Here is a 21308-nt window from a genome sequence, read left to right as displayed (position 1 = left end):
TACAGTTTACAGAATGATATGAATATGTTGCTCATCACTCACAATATATCCACATGACGGGATGCTTTCGGTGAAGAGGGGGTCTTTAGTCAGGGATGTCTAACCAACATCTCATCATGCTTTCAGGTGAAGAGAGGGGTGTCTAACCAACAACATCTCATGCTTTCAGGTGAAGAGGGTCTTTAGTGAGGGGTGTCTACTGTCTAACCAACAACATCTCATGCTTTCAGGTGAAGAGAGGGTCTTTAGTGAGGGGTGTCTACTGTCTAACCAACAACATCTCATGCTTTCAGGTGAAGAGAGGGTCTTTAGTGAGGGGTGTCTACTGTCTAACCAACAACATCTCATGCTTTCAGGTGAAGAGAGGGTCTTTAGTGAGGGGTGTCTACTGTCTAACCAACAACATCTCATGCTTTCAGGTGAAGAGAGGGTCTTTAGTGAGGGGTGTCTACTGTCTAACCAACAACATCTCATGCTTTCAGGTGAAGAGAGGGTCTTTAGTGAGGGGTGTCTACTGTCTAACCAACAACATCTCGTGCTTTCAGGTGAAGAGAGGGTCTTTAGTGAGGGGTGTCTACTGTCTAACCAACAACATCTCATGCTTTCAGGTGAAGAGGGTCTTTAGTGAGGGGTGTCTACTGTCTAACCAACAACATCTCATGCTTTCAGGTGAAGAGAGGGTCTTTAGTGAGGGGTGTCTACTGTCTAACCAACAACATCTCATGCTTTCAGGTGAAGAGAGGGTCTTTAGTGAGGGGTGTCTACTGTCTAACCAACAACATCTCATGCTTTCAGGTGAAGAGAGGGTCTTTAGTGAGGGATGTCTGTAACCAACAACATCTCACCCAGCGCTTTACATGCTACCCAGGCTTGCTTTGCAATGCCGTTACTCTTGTGTTTTCGCACCTCTGCTTTGAAAATATCTCTTATGACAGAAGAATGTGATCAACCCTCTGCCCGCCTGAGTGTGTATTCAGACGATGAGGTCCCGCTCCCCCCCCCCTGCGGTGGCGTGAGCCGTGATGATGGTGGGTGGCCCGGGGCAGCGGGACGGATGGCGGCAGTTCTTGCCGGTCTCGAACGCACAGCCCTCGAAGCGCTCTCTGCAATCTGTGGACCCAGTGCTAAATATAGAGTGGGCTGAGGCTGCCTTGCTACAGGGCTTGCTACACCAGGGGTAACCGAACCCGCAAGCCAGGCCTCCGCCTCCATCCTCCCCTGCTCATCTGGTCTCATCCACCTCTCCTCTTGGTCTGCCGTGTCCCTCGTCTTCTCCACCTCCTGTCATCTCCTCCTGTCTACGTCGTGCACCACCAGCGCTTCCCTGGGTCACGTGCACATGGCTCTCACACCTCTCTCCCTCTCTCCTCACAACCCAAGCTGACTCGTCCTCTCACGTGCACCTCATAACGGTGACTGGACATGGCGTGACCCCCTCAGAAAAGACCATGTCCAGATGTTGAGCAGAGGCCAATTATATAATTTTTTATAATTGACTGAAGGAATATTAAAACCTTGAGTCTGACGAATAAACGTCACCTGTGGATGTGCAAACAAACATAATATATAAGGGAGCTGCAGTTTGCAGACCTTCGTCTACCATTGCAGCCAGTGCAAGCCATTCCATTCGTATAGCCTGTCTTACGGACACACGGGCGACATCGCTGCCCGGCAGGTCAGTGCATGGCAGACGGTCCCAAGGTCGGTGGAGTGAGCAAATGAGGGGGAAAAAAGCCACCACCACCAGATGACTGTGTGACTCCCACACCCTAGAGCACCAGGCGAACCCACAACACTGAATCACCCTCTAATCACAGAGATCAGAGGATCCAGAGGTCAATCAATTCCACCCCAGAGAACAACCATGACTGTCTGGAGCCACGCAGCAGGCAGCACATAAAGCTCAAAGGGTTGCACAATCAGAGGAGGGGGGGGGATATATTTGTGAGCAACACTTTTCAGAACAATCCAAATCAAAGCACCAGCTATTTCAATTTGCCAAATGAGCCATAATTATGTTCCCTTGCGGGAGACTTTCAACAAAGGCAGATTGGGACCAGACCAGGGGCCCCACACACACTGGTCTGACAGATTGGGACCAGACCAGGGGCCCCACACACACTGGTCTGACAGATTGGGACCAGACCAGGGGCCCCTCACACACTGGTCTGACAGATTGGGACCAGACCAGGGGCCCCTCACACACTGGTCTGCCAGATTGGGACCAGACCAGGGGCCCCTCACACACTGGTCTGCCAGATTGGGACCAGACCAGGGGCCCCTCACACACTGGTCTGACAGATTGGGACCAGACCAGGGGCCCCTCACACACTGGTCTGACAGATTGGGACCAGACCAGGGGCCCCTCACACACTGGTCTGCCAGATTGGGACCAGACCAGGGGCCCCTCACACACTGGTCTGACAGATTGGGACCAGACCAGGGGCCCCTCACACACTGGTCTGACAGATTGGGACCAGACCAGGGGCCCCTCACACACTGGTCTGACAGATTGGGACCAGACCAGGGGCCCCTCACACACTGGTCTGACAGATTGGGACCAGACCAGGGGCCCCTCACACACTAGCAGTTGTTTCTATTTAGCTGTACTGCATATACTGTACCCATTCTTCAATCTGTTAATAAAGTTTTCAATCAATCAATCCCAGCCAACAGTTCTGAACTCATCAATGATGCATATGATTCAAGTTTTCCCTGCAACTCAAAATGTGATGCTGGACTCGACTCCTCTCTGGACGCCCTCACATGCCAGAACAGACCCAACCAATCCTGTTGAAGCCCGTCTTGATTTTGACCGCCGCTATCATACAAAGAGTGATCAGAGAATGGTCATCGGTTCCGTTGTCACTCTTCTTCACGTCATTGCCATGTGGGCTGTGGCGTTAAAGGACGAAATAACCAGGTTTTTCTTTTCTTTTTTGGAACTTCATGCAAGTCTGAGTCTGAGCGCTTTACAATGGAGAAGAGAGCAGAGGGGGTGTCGTCGGAACCACTCAGTCCCCCCAAGAAACTAAACAACATACAACTGAGGGTAAGAAATCTGATGTAATAAATTCATAAAGCTATGGCATGTCTGGGTAGTATTAACATTAAGAGTTGGCTATGCTTTCCTTTTAATTTGTCTTTAATCGTGATATAATTTGCACTTTATTTCTGGTTTATGTGGTGTATGCTTAACGTTATAGCTGAAGTCTTCGGGGGAAAGTTTCGCCGACGCGTGGTAATGTTGTTTGGCCCCAAAATCCAAGATGTGTAACCTGTCGGGGACGCGCACTGCAAAAGGCGGCGCAACATCCTTCTGATCTCTCGCTCGGCAAAGACGCTGTCAAGCGTTCCAGTCAGAAAAGCCAACTGTCAATCTCTGGGGGTCTCACTCTCTGGGGGTCTCACTCTCTGGGTCTCTCTCACTCTCTGGGGGTCTCACTCTCTGGGTCTCTCTCTCTGGGTCTCTCTCTCTCTCTGGGGGTCTCACTCTCTGGGTCTCTCTCTCTGGGTCTCTCTCTCTCTCTGGGGGTCTCACTCTCTGTGGGTCTCCCGGTGCCGCCAACGTGTCGCGCTGGTGTGTCCATCTATCTACTATGCCGCACGAAGAAACGCTCGCTTGTCATGATGATAAACACGAGAGGGAAACGCTGTCGGATTTAGGTGGAAACCAAACGTAACGAACAGAACTGGAACTCAACCAGCCGCCTCCTCGGAGACGATCGAAGGACCCAAATGGCGATCTGAAGACATTTCGCGTATGAGAGACTCGTCGTCTATTGATCAAAATAGAACCAGTCAGGAGCTGATGCTACTGTTTCATGGCGGTGAAGTGAAAACGGTGCCAAAATGACAAGACTATTGTTTAGCATCGCTGCCTGTAACGGAATGGACACGTATAATGTTGGCACTGGTTTTACGCGGCAGACAACATCGTTTAATTGACGTCCTTGTTTAGTGAGAGAATAGTTCACATGGACAAAGAATGCTTAACTCTTGCAGTATTGCCATGAGATAATAAAAAGGAGCAATAGTCTACCGGCGCTTCTGAGAACTGGAGCAGACGGCAACGGCGAAATACAAGTTTGGACATCCTTACGTCCAGAAGAGCAACCCATTTCACACGGAGCACCTTATCTCTATATTAGTCATCTTCACAGACTCGCATAGCGGTAAGGATTTCTGTATTTATTCCTGATCTTATACTGTCTGTTATTGTCATCTCTTCGTTTGGCTAATTTATTGGCACAGTGAATGCCCTCGACGCGTCTCAAGATCGCGAATCATATACGCACCATTTGTTACTGCACTATAACGCACAAAATATAGCATTTTCGTGGTAAATATTTTTTCTATTTGCGAAATACAAATGATACGTTGTTTTCATTTACACGTGTTTACACCGGAGGTAAAGGCAAAGCCACATCCAAAGGCTTTCAAGAAAGCTAAATTCCAGAGCAGACAACGAGATTAGGAAGGCGATGAGATTGGCGCGCCTAGCAGTAGCACCTACAGTAATTGTCTTGGTGCGGTCCATGTGTTCTCCCTCATTAGTTGTAAACCCTGTACTGATATTGTATATCAAGACTTTCATGATCTCAAGTTCTCACGTTAAATCTATTGTACACTTAGGGACTTTCCAACGTTCTTGGTTTTTCACGCCATGAGCACTGAGGGGAAAAGCATACCGGTACATTGCAGACCCTATAAGGACATACATTAATTAGGCTATGACTTAATTGCTCAATCAGTAAATGGGTGGCTCCACCACCAAAACGAAATGGACAGGAATGGATGTGTGTTTTCATTTTTGACTATACAAGAAGTAACATCAGATATAAGGTAAATATGAGTTTTCAATTGTGTCTGCTGTATTTTGTGACTGTAAAATATTTATTTTGGAATTGTTTGTAAACATTTGAGTGAAACAGGCCTTTATTCCTATTTACAATGGGTAAAAATCCCAAAATGTTTTCCCCCATGCACCTACAAATCAAACTATTGGAAAAGATACTTCTAGATTGGGGCTTAATGGATATAATAATTAACTATTATAGCCCAGATGATAGTCTAGTTTTCAGTATATAGTAATACGTTTGAATAGTTTGTTTTTATTTATTAATATACAGATTAATACACCATCATTTATACATCACACACATCATTATAGACGGTAAGGGTTAATAATGGAATTAAAATAATAGTAGTAATCAGTGCTGATTATAATCGTTCAAATTATTATTTACTGTGTTGATGACTTCAAAGGAAGGCCTATCACAAAATAGAATATGGATCAAAAGAGGACCAAAATAGTCTAGATTTCTAACCATTACCTTACTTTCAGGCATAGATACTCGCAAATAAAGATAAATACAAATATGTAAATGACATAAGCTTACATTATGTATATAAATATTGTACGGAAATATGAAACCAGTCCAGCCCATCATTTTGATGCTCAACATCAGAGGATTTGAGAAGCTGTTAAGCGAAAGCTACTCATTCGATCAGAGTTAAAATATAGATGATTTAACTCATTGCTTCGATAACTTCATAATACATACGCCAATGTCTTGGAATTATCACCTGGTTTGTGCGGATGAAGTTCACGTTTCGCCATGGGCTGTAATGCTGGCACCACACAGAGGCAGGTTCTGGTGAACAGGAGGACCTCCCCATTCGTCATGATAATGAATGAGTCCATTGTGCTGTTAGCATTATGAAATAACTCTTTACATTATTAACTTTACATTATTAGGGCTCCAGCGCTGAACATCTGTCAATGTCACCCTGACTCTGACCCAAGTTGTGTGTTTAGACTTTCACTCCACGCTTTAGAAACACACCACCCACTTGCTGTGCAGTTGCTGTGATGAATTTGTGTTTGGGATGTTGCCTGGTGTTGAAAGGGCTTTGGTGAATGATATTCACGAGTTTATATGAAATATGGATGTAATCTCCTTCTTAATTTCATCTCCTGTAAGCTGACAGTCGAGCCCAAACCCATTTGCCTTCCTTTTCTTCCCATTTTCAATACCTCTCTCTTGCCCTTTGTCCCCGTTCAGTGGGTGTATTTGCCATTTCTCAGCCTTGCATTGATTTGATCCATCTTTTTTCTACATGGTGATGGTATTTCTGTGGAGCGGTTCCCACTCTCGTCTCTAGAAACACCCTCTGCTTCCCTCTCCCTCCTGGACTCTCATTTCCTTCCCTGTGGAGTACAGGAGGTCTGCCCTGGCTCAACAGACCCCACTGTGCCCTGGTGCTGAGCGAGAGGGATGAGGGACAGATATGGTGTGGCAGCAGAGAAATGCACCATCACCTGTAGTCGGCCACTATGTGACCCTGTTATATTTTTATGTAAAACACCTGCATGGCTTATTTTACCATTGGGTGGTTCCAGTGTACAAGGTGTTTCTAAAACATTTAAAAAACATTTAGATATTCTTCAATTATTCATCAATTGGAAGAGCTTGAAAAATGTAAGGAAAAAGGAAAGGTCTCCATTCTGCCAAACCAAGACGGTAGAAGTATAGTAGATAATTATCTATACAGCATTTAAAATGCTTTAAAACATACCCAAATTAAATGAGAGCAAACCACATTTGTAGCTTGTAAGCTATTCCAAGTATCTACAGTATATCTGTTTGCTGCATATGGGAAGTCTATATATGCATGCAGTAACAGGGCTATTGGCCATAGTAGTCTTATTTGAGTTGAGCTGTTTACATGCATCTCCGTGTTTGAGTATCTCTGTTTCTATTTCGTGAATCTATTAACAGAATATTCCACCTGTGGTGTCCTGCTCACAGATACAACAGTCCACCCGCAGCTGTGCCTACCAGCTGCCCTGTCCCTCTTTGACTCAGCAATAGTCAAACATTCTTTTAGCTGACAAGAAATAAGATGACGATGCCTTGAATAAGGTCTTCTTTTAAAGGTTTAGCTATTCTGAACAATACCAGATGATATGTGAGGTGATGGTTAAATTACCATCCCAGACCAACACAACCATTGAGACACTTAATCAAATCAAATCAAATCAAATGTATTTGTAAGGCCCGACAACACACGTTAATGTCCCCATGGGCCGGACACGTCTTCTTTAAACAAGTCAAGAAGAAACATCACAATAAATCAAATCAATCAAGAACAAAACAAAAACACCATGAAGTCCAACATTTTTTAAATAAATGAATGAATGCAACACTCCCAGACATACCCCACGCAAATGTAAGGAAAAACTCACTAAAACCTATAGCAATAGGAAAAAATGCACCACAGGCAATGTGGAGGAGAGAAACCTTAGAAGGGGGGATCTCCCTTCTTAGATGTCGGTGATAGTAGTGTTGCAATAAAACAGGCGAAACAGTTGCTAAGCACTTAACTTGTAGAAGTGGTGGTGGTTTTCAAATCAACCAAATTGTACGACGAGACATTAATGACAAGAGCAGGTGTGGTGGCCTTTTTACCCCTACAGTTCAAACTTTTAACTGGTTGAGTATGAAGTGAAACAAAGAGTCTTTGTTGAAACGGATGGTATTAATAATCAGGTTATGAGTTTATTTGCGAAGCTGCTTGTTCAGTAGGAGCAATTCAGTTACACAGAGTACACACGGCAGTCTGGCAAGAGAAATGCTCAAGAATCCAGCTTACACACACATTTATATGCTAGAAAAGCTGACCTTGAAGATTTGGGGAGGATGTTAAGTGTTTCTGACCTTTGACCCGTCCAGTCTGTTGTGTAAAGATGAAAAAATACATGAACATGATGTAATGACCGAAAAGGATGTGGTTTGTCAAACTATATTTGGACACAAAGGCCTGTGCATGAGAGAGAGAGAGCTCTTTGGATTAAAGGTGAACATGCTAAATATATATATGATATGTGTTATAGTAAATTGGCTATAACACAGGCCATCCATGACAGTCGCTAAACCCATTCTAATACAGCTTGTACACTTGTTTGACAACCAACCATAGGCTGCCATTTTTAATCCGGATGTCCTAAATAACACTCACAATAACAGCTGTATTCAATCTTCATCATGCTCTTAGAATACAATCTGGATATGGGCAGGACTATTCCCTGCTGCATAGCCAGCATGCTAAATTTCCATAATAGCACCTTTGCTAACCTCCCAATTTCCCCCCATTTATGAAGATAAGACACCAGGCAATTGGACAGTGAGGAGCCGGCGTCGAAGCGTATAGTCACCCCCAGGATAAATAGCCAGTTATATGTCAAAACATTACGTGAGGATTGGTACTGTAGATGTGTTGCGGTCGGCAAATACTGCATGTGTAGAAAAATGGGAACTCAATTATAGAGGCGGAGCCATTGACAGTGCCTGCAATTTCCCAGCTAGCTCTAGGGATTATGAAATACCTATATCTTGTTTAGCAGATGCAAGCACACATCAGCCTTAATCCTTTGAACACAGTGCAGAGAGGGAAAACTGCGCCTTTGTGTCTGAACGCCAGCTACTCTGTGTTCCCTCAGCCTGACAGTGTGTACAGTATTTGGTTGCCGGTTGATATAAACCACATCTGAGCGAGAAGGAAGGTCCTTGCGGTCTTAATCGAATGACTGGGTAACGATAATAGCTTGAGTTTGTTATTATAGTAGCGGTAGAGGGCAAGCCTCAGATGTTGGCTTGTTGGCGATCCAGCGTATTCGTATTTCCCCTCAAGTCCTTGTTTACGTATGCAGTCTAGTTCATTTGTGAGTGCTTGTTTACTTGTTTCCTCTGCTTTATTCAATCTGTGAGGCTATTGCTAGGGTCATATAAATACGGTTTGGTTAAGGTGTAGCGAGGTGGCCAGCCTGGTGGTGCGGCTCGGGTCAGGCTGATCTGGTGGCACTGTTTTTGGGCTGAGGAATAGGCAAATTTCAACTTCAAGATGCATCAAGTCACGACGGCTGGGTGGCGCAGTGGACTAAGCGCTCGTCACCAACGTGAGAGACACTGGTATCGAATCCGGCTGTCAGCGTTGCCTCCGGCTTGGCCGGCCGTCATACTGGCTCAATTGGCAGAGTCAGCGGGAGGGAAGCCAGTGGGGTGGTATTCTGGTCGTTGTAAACAGCGACTCCTACAGGTCGGTTAGGGCGCCTGCACAGCAAGGGAGGGAGATGGTGAGGGTAGTGTGACCTCCCACACGTTACACCTCACCAATGAGAGTCCGCGCTGGCAGGTGAAAAGATGCTGCTGGCTGTCTCCTATGTCTCGGAGGAAGCATCTGATAGACTTCAGGGCTCCCTAGACCGACCAGTGGCGAGCAACGACCAGGAAGGGGAGGGGGGAATTGGCATAACGACAAAAAAAATCGGATGGGAGAAAAACTCAGAAAAACAGGAGGAGAAAAAGTGGATAAAAAAAAAAGATGCATCAAGTCTAGTTGTGCGGAAAACACTGTTCAGTTCATTGGTATGAAAATAATGGCGTAATCTCACTGAAATGTTTCTTTTACACTGGGATGATAATCTCTGGTTAGTGAGCCTAAAATTAAGTTTTTAATATTAATGAAATATGGCATGAATCGGGGCGCCCAAGTGGCGAACCATGTAACGCGATTCCCGGACCCGCCGTCATTTGCCGAATGTCTTCCCCCCACTCTGTCTCCCGCTCTTCCTCTCTCTCTCTCTCTCTACTGGACTGCCCGGTAGAAAAAAGCGCTAAACGCTAAAAAATGTATCTTAAAAAAAAAAAATATGGCATGAATCCTGTCATCATGTAATGTATTTGGTGAATATAAGATGATTGCCTAGAACTGAAGTAAGAGTTCAACTAAACATGGAGACTAAACATGTAAACATGGAGACTAGAACCCCTACAACAGTCCAGTGAGAAGCAGGAGAGGATTGTGTCCTCATCTCTGTGACTCAAGCAGTGATGCGTTGCTCATGGGACAAGGTTGCACTCCGTGCAACCAAAGTTTTGTGAGCAGAAGCGCGTGCACACAGGAATGCGCTGCACTCGACTGATGCGCCAACTCGCAGTACCCACCTGGCTACTTTGCATATCAATAGCGCCGGTCATCAGGTGTTACATTCCATTCGTAGAGGCAATTAGGCACTGTCTTTAGTCTGTCCTTATGCGAGGGACGCGTGCACGTGGCGTCATTATCGTGCGTGCAACCAGTGTTGACATGAGCATTGCAACACTGGACTCAAGATGACTACCTCATGTCAGTCTGGGGAAGACGTGCCCGCGGTCACCCCAGACCCCTTTATGCAAACATGTCTACAGCTGATGTTCCACATGTGACTATGGCGAGATAGCAGTCTTCTGATTGGTGCGTGTATGTGTGTGTGTGTTTGTTTGTTTGCATGTGTGCACACTACAGCATGTATTAAGGACAGAGAGAAAGAGAGAGGTCGCACTGAGTGTGTGCGTATGATGTCAAATGTCAGATCCACCTAAAGCCAGGGATCATGAAGAGACGAGGACAGTGTGGCAAATGAAAAGAGTCATGAGGCTCCTTCCCACTGGGAATGTCCCCGCTGAATACCAGGATCAGCTCAGACACACGTGCCTGGTAACACACACGCATGTACACACACAGACGCACACAGAGTCACTGGCCCCATACATGGGGATGCTTACACTCCGTTCATTGTTGAAAACACACATATTCAAACTGATATATCTCAAACTGAGGAACTGAGGACGCGTTTACATACACAGGCAATGGTTGCTATGGCGCGGACCGTAATCCACGGCGACAGGTCTCATGCCACTTATAGGTCACTGGGTGGGCGGAGCCACAGAGCGACAGGCGGCAGAGTGAGGGCAGAATGTGGGCACAGCAGGCTTTTCATTCACCAACCATCTTATACTGACAGGAACGATCACATCTATCTATCGCACACTCACTCTTAGTCTCTCTCTCTTACTCCCTCTCTCTCCTCTCTCTCTCTCTCTCTCTCTCTCTCTCTCTCTCTCTCTCTCTCTCTCTCTCTCTCTCTCTCTCTCTCTCTCCCTCTCCCTCTCCTCACTATGTGTCTCTTCCTCTCGTCCTCTCTGTGGGAGAGACGAGAGTTGAGTTTTGTCTGGCCTTGTACAATACGGTGTGTGGGCATGAATACCACTGACAGGAGATAGTTGCTCAGATAGCTGTCGTTAGACACATTGAGATGTACAGTGTCTTGTGTCTCAGCCTCTCAAAGATAAGCACCAATTGCGTCAACTTCCAGCTATGATTCTAACATGCACACACACACACACAGACACACACACACACACACACACACACACACACACTGACACACACCATTACACGCACGAATACAGACAGTGTTGGGAGTAGCCTCACTATATGTCATCAAACTAGTCGTTTTAATTACTTTTTGCAGTAACTTGCTGGTAGTTCAACTCATTTTGAATTTGTATTGTAGTTGTTAATGACTTTTTTTTTCCTATTTTGAGGTGTAGTTAACTACTTAGACTACAAACTATTTATTTGTCTATCAAAGTAACAAGAATGTTGAGAGACTGCTCAACAAGAATGTGATAAACAAGAGGTTCTGCTCTGACAACGAGGCTGACAGGTCCGTTCTTCAAACTGTTGTTCTGATCAAGTTGTTGAATAGTCTAGAAAAGTGAAAGTGCAAGATAAACAAGTTCATATACAATTTCTGTTGACTGTCTAAACTGTTACAATTATGCAAGGCACATACTGTAGAACAAAAATAAACACTCCTGGCAGAAACCAGATTAGATATAGAGTTATTTAGCATTGGTTCAATTCCAACGGACAGGCAGCTATTAAAATGACAAGTGTGCACCATAGCTTTTTTCAATGAACTCAATTGAGTGCTATATTGTGCAGTCATGCGACTTCTTTTTGTATTATATTTATGATAATTGTGTATTGCTTTACATATGCGAATGTGAATTTTTTTTTAAAATGGTTTGAACCTTCTCTATGTAACTTGAGTTAGTACTTTAGCCAAACTATATTTCTCCTGGGGGTAGCTTTGCTGTAGTTCTTCAAGTGTGAAACAATTGGTAGCTTCAGCTTGCAAAGAATGCTTTAAGTAGTAGTTTCCCCAACACTGCATACAGGCGTACATACATACACACACACACACACACGCACACGCACATGCACACACACACGCACACGCTCACACACATACACATTTGCGTGCACACATACAGTACACATACACACACAGACATAAACACATACACACTGAGACCCCATGCTGAGACAAAATACCATGACACATCATCAGCCCTGGTGCAGTCAAGGAGGACGCAGAGATTGCCTAAAACAACTAGAGACACTCTCCCCATCAGGACACCCCCCCCCCACACACACACACACAGCTGATCAGCAAAGAGTCGAGACAGTAGAGAGGATGTGAATCCATAAGGGGATCTGTGCCACGGCGCTGCACATAGCGGAAGGCCTGCGCTGATCTGTCCAAGAGTGCTCGCGCCTGATTGGTCCAGCCGAGCCAGACGCGGCCAGGCCGCGTGTATGCTTTCTACAACGCAGTTGCGTTTCCGGGTTGCTCTGATTGGCCGCTGACCCCACGTGACCCTACGCTATTACGCCCCCCTTATCTGACACTCTACAGCTCTCCGTAACTTCCTCGCAGAACAGCTGCTTCCGTATTTATAATATTGGAAACGCCGCGCTGTGATAACAACATTAACGAGCGCTGTGATAACAACATTAACGAGACTCTCGTTGTGTCTATTCTGCTAACGCTAACGTTAACGCTAATGTTACCTCTCATTGTGTCTCTTCTACAAGCTTTAATGTTACCTAGGCTCTCGTGTCTATCTGCTAACGTTCTCGCGTCTATCTGCTAACGTTAGCATTAGGTAATAACCGGTTTAAAATGGATGGTGATTACCTCACGTTGTGTCTATTCTACTAGCATTAACGTTACTAGTACAAACAATCAAACCAAAACATTGACATCTAACTTATCTTTAGATATTTACTCAACCTCAAATGTCTAACTATGAATGAACACAACACTCTAACTTACCATCTTTAGATAATAAAGTACTCAACCTCTACTGTCTTTAACTATGAACAAACACAACACTCTAACTTACCATCTTTAGATAATAAAGTACTGTCTTTAACTATGAACAATAAAGGAATATCTTATCTTATCTTTCACTACCACACTACTAGGGCTGACCTTCGATTTATTTTGGCAATCGAAGCTTCGGGGCCGAGCTTCGATTTTAATTCGAAGCTTCGAATTAATTTTTTTTTTTTTTTTATTATTTAAATTTTTTTTTTTTTTATCTTATGTTGTGGGACTTGTACAGCACTTTGGTAAACGCTGTTGTTTTTAAATGTGCTCTATAAATAAAGTGGATTGGATTAATGAATTAAGTAGCCCCTTTCGTGACTGTGACGCAGCCAACACGGCTGTGTGATTTAATTCAAGGTGGATCGCTGTTGTCGTTTGAACAACTTCAGATTTCATGGGAACTACCAATCCCCCAAATCAAGAATGTTTAAGATGAATGAAGTAAGATTTTGATTATTTGAAATATGGCCTGTGTAGACTAAACTATGCACAGAATTATGTCAGTCTACAAGGTCCGGACATGGTCCGGCAATGTAGACCTTGTAGACTCCTGTGGGAGAGACGAGAGTTGAGTTTTGTCTGGCCTTGTACAATACGGTGTGTGGGCATGAATACCACTGACAGGAGATAGTTGCTCAGATAGCTGTCGTTAGACACATTGAGATGTACAGTGTCTTGTGTCTCAGCCTCTCAAAGATAAGCACCAATTGCGTCAACTTCCAGCTATGATTCTAACATGCACACACACACACACACACACACACACACACACACACACACACACACACACACACACACACACACACACACACACACACTGACACACACCATTACACGCACGAATACAGACAGTGTTGGGAGTAGCCTCACTATATGTCATCAAACTAGTCGTTTTAATTACTTTTTGCAGTAACTTGCTGGTAGTTCAACTCATTTTGAATTTGTATTGTAGTTAATGACTTTTTTTTCCTATTTTGAGGTGTAGTTAACTACTTAGACTACAAACTATTTATTTGTCTATCAAAGTAACAAGAATGTTGAGAGACTGCTCAACAATAATGTGATAAACAAGAGGTTCTGCTCTGACAACGAGGCTGACAGGTCCGTTCTTCAGACTGTTGTTCTGATCAAGTTGTTGAATAGTCTAGAAAAGTGAAAGTGCAAGATAAACAAGTTCATATACAATTTCTGTTGACTGTCTAAACTGTTACAATTATGCAAGGCACATACTGTAGAACAAAAATAAACACTCCTGGCAGAAACCAGATTAGATATAGAGTTATTTAGCATTGGTTCAATTCCAACGGACAGGCAGCTATTAAAATGACAAGTGTGCACCATAGCTTTTGCAATGAACTCAATTGAGTGCTATATTGTGCAGTCATGTGACTTCTTTTTGTATTATATTTATGACAATTGTGTATTGCTTTACATATGCGAATGTGATAATTTTTTTTTAAATGGTTTGAACTACCTTCTCTGTAACTGAGGGGTACAATTCCCTGACTGTATTGAATAAGTATGGTATCATTAAACCACTACTGTCTTATGTACATTACTACTGGCCATACAGTACACAGGTATATGAGATGAACACATCCACAATAACACGGTTTCACACAAATACTTGTTTAGAAGAATATTTATTAGCAGCACGAAGATTATCTTACATTACTTTACTTATCAAGATTGAGAGTTGCGCTTGTAAGGCGAAGAATGTGCATGAATAGGTCAAGAGCGTAAGTCCATGAGCATATTACGCAGGAGATAGTTAATACCACCTGTATCATAAGAATTATATATATGGTACACTAGTAGGGCAGCTGGAGATACTAATAGGGTCCCTCCGGTTGTAGGCCAGCAGGGGAGAGGATGTTCGAATGCAAAAGTCTGGATCACCGAGGAATCAATAAGCTCCAGCTACGGGAGGCGGTACATTACTCCCTTGATCGGCAGACGAAAGCAGCAGCTATAATCCAAGTATGCGTGCAGCATAGGTGAAAGCCAGCCAGCCTCTCCTAGAGACGGGCTCGAGTGATGATCCTCACGGGTAAATCCCACACAGCAGCGGGTGTAGACGATTCTCCTCCGCTCCAACAGCCACAGGACCAAAGCAATAATCCAGCCGGAAAAGGCTCTGCATTCACCGGTGTAGATTCTCCGGTGCGCGGTACTTCACATTAACTAGGTCGAACTTGACGTTATTACACTAAGCTCTGACACCTTCACTATCCTATTCGCACGCGGTTGTAAGTGCTCTATTTAGATGCAAGGTTGCTCACTTCACTTGGTCGTTGACTCGTGATGAAGGCTTTAACGTTTGAGGGTAACACGTTTCTAGGTTAACTAACTGCTGTATCCACCTGCGACGTATTTATACGTAAGGTGAACAATCTAGTACCAGCCTTATTTCTGTCTCGTATTCTTGCGCAGAGCCGGTCATGTCCAGGCATGTCTCAGCGGTGACTTTGAACTAGACATTGGGGGGTATGGCCGTGGCGCCTAGGGGATCGCTGTCCAATAGGAGAACGAAATATTATGGTCTGTACTAGGTAAAGGGATATTCCGTGTATATGTACAAAGAATATACAAGGGATATCAGACGATATACAAATACTATACAATATATCTCAAGTAATAAATATATATATTCGGTTTAATCTGATCCTTCGTAACATTCTCTATGTAACTTGAGTTAGTACTTTAGCCAAACTATATTTCTTCTGGGGGTAGCTTTGCTGTAGTTCTTCAAGTGTGAAACAATTGGTAGCTTCAGCTTGCAAAGAATGCTTTAAGTAGTAGTTTCCCCAACACTGCATACAGGCGTACATACATACACACACACACACACACGCACACGCACATGCACACACACACGCACACGCTCACACACATACACATTTGCGTGCACACATACAGTACACATACACACACAGACATAAACACATACACACTGAGACCCCATGCTGAGACAAAATACCATGACACATCATCAGCCCTGGTGCAGTCAAGGAGGACGCAGAGATTGCCTAAAACAACTAGAGACACTCTCCCCATCAGGACCCCCCCCCCCCCCACACACACACACACACAGCTGATCAGCAAAGTGTCGAGACAGTAGAGAGGATGTGAATCCATAAGGGGATCTGTGCCACGGCGCTGCACATAGCGGAAGGCCTGCGCTGATCTGTCCAAGAGTGCTCGCGCCTGATTGGTCCAGCCGAGCCAGACGCGGCCAGGCCGCGTGTATGCTTTCTACAACGCAGTTGCGTTTCCGGGTTGCTCTGATTGGCCGCTGACCCCACGTGACCCTACGCTATTACGCCCCCCTTATCTGACGCTCTACAGCTCTCCGTAACTTCCTCGCAGAACAGCTGCTTCCGTATTTATAATATTGGAAACGCCGCGCTGTGATAACAACATTAACGAGCGCTGTGATAACAACATTAACGAGACTCTCGTTGTGTCTATTCTGCTAACGCTAATGTTAACGCTAACGTTACCTCTCATTGTGTCTCTTCTACAAGCTTTAATGTTACCTAGGCTCTCGTGTCTATCTGCTAACGTTCTCGCGTCTATCTGCTAACGTTAGCATTAGGTAATAACCGGTTTAAAATGGATGGTGATTACCTCACGTTGTGTCTATTCTACTAGCATTAACGTTACTAGTACAAACAATCAAACCAAAACATTGACATCTAACTTATCTTTAGATATTTACTCAACCTCTAATGTCTAACTATGAATGAACACAACACTCTAACTTACCATCTTTAGATAATAAAGTACTCAACCTCTACTGTCTTTAACTATGAACAAACACAACACTCTAACTTACCATCTTTAGATAATAAAGTACTCAACCGCTACTGTCTTTAACTATGAACAATAAAGGAATATCTTATCTTATCTTATCTTTCACTACCACACTACAGAAGGTTAACCTTTCACTACCACACTACAGACGGTTTAGTGAAAGCAAAGGGTTAACCGTCTAGTGGTTATGAAAGGGTTAACACCTTTGTTGTGTGGCAGTGATAGGGTTAACCTGGATTATCACAGTGAAAGGGTTAACCACTTTGTATTGAAAGGGTTAACCTGTATTGTCGCAGTGAAAGGGTTAACCCTTTGGTAGTGAAAGGGTTAAAGGAATGTTCTCCCAGCAGAATGCCAGCAGGAGCTGCAGCCTCAGTAAGAGACACAGGGACTGTTCTGCAGAGCTGAGTGATGTTTATGGTGGACATTTAGAATATCATATTCTTTCCTTCAGAAATTGCTGTACAAGTAGAGCACAACACTCTAACTCACCATCTTTAGATAATAAAGTACTCAACCTCTACTGTCTTTAACTATGAACAAACACAACACTCTAACTTACCATCTTTAGATAATAAAGTACTCAACCTCTACTGTCTTTAACTATGAACAATAAAGGAATATCTTATCTTATCTTATCTTTCACTACCACACTACAGAAGGTTAACCTTTCACTACCACACTACAGACGGTTTAGTGAAAGCAAAGGGTTAACCGTCTAGTGGTTATGAAAGGGTTAACACCTTTGTTGTGTGGCAGTGAAAGGGTTAACCTGGGTTGTCATTGTCACAGTGAAAGGGTTAACCCTTTGGTAGTGAAAGGGTTAAAGCAGGGGTAGGCAACCCTAGGCACGCATGCCTGCGGGGGCATTTTCATAGGCACAGGGGGCAGCATAAAAAAAATAATATATATATATATATATATTTTTTGCTTTGAAATATTATAGTGAAATATTTTGCACTGTTGTCGCATTTATCTTGTTGAAATCCTCCCACAGGTTCTTTTTACTACCACATATTTAATTGAGACCCTTTATTTGTTTATTATTTCAATTTAGCTGGAAATACATTGCTACATCATTCAGTAACATTTGCAGAGCCTTATAACAAAAACATTATTACGGTCACCATTGTGACCAGTGGGATTAATCAACAAATTGTATTATTTATTTTTCTATTTCATTGAACATTGCACATGTTAAAAGCCTTTTTCTTTTACTCAAAATGTGAGTATTACCAAGTCAACTTGTGTTCTTAAAACAATGACAATAAACATAGTTTTATTAGGTTGAAATAATGTGGTACTTATTTTTCTGTTAACTTATTATGGATTGAAAACTGAAAACCTTAATGCACAGTAACTGAACTCAATATTTTTAAGTTCTGGTAACTTATTATTATTAATTTTTTTACAGTGTAGTCTTGCGATCAATCAAAACTTATTTACACGATATACCTCACATTCACCCTCCATTCACATCCTGGTGTTCTCCTGGTGTTCTCCATTAGGCCTGTAGGTGGAGCTATGACAGCACACGTACAGTACACCGATGGTGTGTGATGTGTCCAAAAATGAATGGGCAAATGTGAGTGAAATGGTCGCACTGTATGCAGCTGTTTGTCTGCATTGCATTCCCCCCCAACTCAGATTTAGGGTTGATACAACCATCATAATAATATTGTTAATAATAACAATAACAATAATGGTGTAATAATGTAAAAATTATCATTAAAAAGACCTGATTATGAGAAAAAAAAATTACGATGCATGGAATATTGTTGAGGCACACTAGTTACAACTATATTTCAAACATGCACTTCATGTCAAAAAGGTTGCTGACCCCTGGGTTAAAGGAATGTTCTCCCAGCAGAATGCCAGCAGGAGCTGCAGCCTCAGTAAGAGACACAGGGACTGTTCTGCAGAGCTGAGTGATGTTTATGGTGGACATTTAGAATATCATATTCTTTCCTTCAGAAATTGCTGTACAAGTAGAGGTTGAGTACTTTATTATCTAAAGATGGTAAGTTAGAGTGTTGTGTTTGTTCATAGTTAAAGACAGTAGAGGTTGAGTACTTTATTAGCTAAAGATGTTAAGTTAGAGTGTTGTGTTCATTCATAGTTAGACATTAGAGGTTGAGTAAATATCTAAAGATAAGTTAGATGTCAATGTTTTGGTTTGATTGTTTGTACTAGTAACGTTAATGCTAGTAGAATAGACACAACGTGAGGTAATCACCATCCATTTTAAACCGGTTATTACCTAATGCTAATGTTAGCAGATAGACGCGAGAACATTAGCAGATAGACACGAGAGCCTAGGTAACGTTAAAGCTTGTAGAATAGACACAACGAGAGGTAACGTTAGCGTTAACGTTAGCGTTAGCAGAATAGACACAACGAGAGTCTCGTTAATGTTGTTATCACAGCGCTCGTTAATGTTGTTATCACAGCGCAGCGTTTCCAATATTATAAATACGGAAGCAGCTGTTCTGCGAGGAAGTTACGGAGAGCTGTAGAGCGTCAGATAAGGGGGGCGTAATAGCGTAGGGTCACGTGGGGTCAGCGGCCAATCAGAGCAACCCGGAAACGCAACTGCGTTGTAGAAAGCATACACGCGGCCAGGCCGTGTCCCCCTCGCTCTCTGTCACGCTGGGAGCTGAGTGGAGCAGCCAGGTTCAGAGACCACAGTAGACATCCTGTCACCACCTCGCTGCCACACTCCACCACACAGAGGCAAGGACACACACGCACACACACACACACACACACACACACACACACACACACACACACACACACACACACACACAGACAGACAGACAGACAGACAGACAGACAGACAGACAGACAGACAGACAGACAGACAGACAGACAGACAGACAGACAGACAGACACATGCAGAAACGTGAGGGGAGCTATATTGGCAATGAGAAAGGGGACAGGGAGGATGGATATGGAATGAGACCAGAAAGGAGAATACTAGAATGTATAATTTTGTATAAAAAAATTATAAAATAATAATCAACTGATAACAATAACCCTAACATGTTGAAGTTATTACTTCAGGCTATCCCAACCTTGGAGTCGGGACCCCAATTAGGGTCTCCTGATATGAAAATGGGGTCCATTGAAAAATTCCTGATTAAACTGAAATGGATATTTGAGCATTATTTTTACACGAAGAATTGCTGCCAACCGTTTCTTGCACAGAAGAATGTGTCATTTTGCCAAATCAGCATGGCTGTGAGTGTGTCTTTCAGCTTTTACATATCTAGCTTTAGCATGGATTGATTGTTTAGATCGCTAGCATGGCAACAAATGCAAATAATATTGTAGTCTTCCCTGTTGTTCTATTTTTTTATTTATTTTTTGTATCTCTCTTTCTCCGATTTTTCTCTGTTTTCTCCCCGTCCCAATTTAGTCGTTGTGCCAATTCCCCCCCCTCCCGTATACCTGGTTGTTGTGCGCATGTTCTCCTACTGGTCGGTACAAGGGAACCCTGAAGTATCCGCACGCTCCCTCCGACACGTGCGGCGACAGCCAGTGGCTCTCTTCTCACCTGGCAGCGAGGGCTCTCATTGGTGAAGTGTAACGCGTGGGAGGTCACGCTGCCTTCCTCAAGTCCTGCCTCCGCTGAGCAAGCGCCCAGACCTGACCTGTAGGCGTCGCTGTCCACAACGCCAGTTTCCCACCCACGGCTTCCCTCCCCCTAACCCAGCCAAATGAGTTAGTATACCGATCAGCCCAAGCCAAGGCCATGCTGACTCCGGGAGTCGAGACCGCAGTCTCTTGCATTGGTGACGAGCGCAATCTCCGCTACGCCACCTGACCGCCCGGTCTTCCCTGTTGTTCTGACCAGGATTACGTTCCTTTTTGCCTCCTCGATGTGCTGAGTCTGACGTGGACGAGAAACCCGTCTATAAGGGGTTGAGCTGAGAAGCTGGCAGAGAGTTGTTTTATCCTATTAGTATAATTGCATATTATACAAGTGTTCCCTCTTTCCTCCCATGCTTTAGGGTCACGTCCAGTGTTTTATATACAGTCTCCCATGGAAACCTCATACCTGATATCAGATTTGATGGAAGCTTATGGGCCTCAACAATAACATTCTGTTTATACTAGCCATAGTAGTAGACTTACTAAATGGGCTAATGGTGGAATTGAGAGATATCTCTCTCCATGCATATACCTGTATAATAGGTCCAACAAGAAAGCTATTTGCAGCACCCACCTCTAATAGGAACCACCTACGGCTATGAATATATTTATGCTCACCTGATTAAATTGATAGTCATGAACTCTGTTATCTCACAGCATAGCTATTTGTACCTATGTAAAAGTAATAATATACTGAATAATATAATGAATATTATTACAAATCCCCTGTGGTCGAATTGGCAGAGTAATGACTGAAAGGCAATTT

General features: G+C 43.7%; 1 protein-coding gene across 1 annotated transcript in view; it reads left to right on the top strand.

The window, feature by feature from the left end:
• Positions 1-4801: 4801 nt before the first annotated feature.
• gjc1 (gap junction protein gamma 1) overlaps positions 4802-21308 on the top strand; it is a gene marked incomplete at its 3' end in the record, with an annotated part of 100429 nt that continues 83922 nt past the window's right edge. The window contains exon 1 of the mRNA XM_084328648.1: positions 4802-4845. The remainder of the gene's footprint in view (positions 4846-21308) is intronic.

This window comes from Notolepis coatsorum (genome assembly GCF_963971535.1).
Source record: "Notolepis coatsorum genome assembly, chromosome: 14".
NCBI lineage: Eukaryota > Metazoa > Chordata > Actinopteri > Aulopiformes > Paralepididae > Notolepis > Notolepis coatsorum.
The sequence above is the reverse complement of the archived record's forward strand: the minus strand, read 5'-3'. Positions and strand labels throughout refer to the sequence as shown.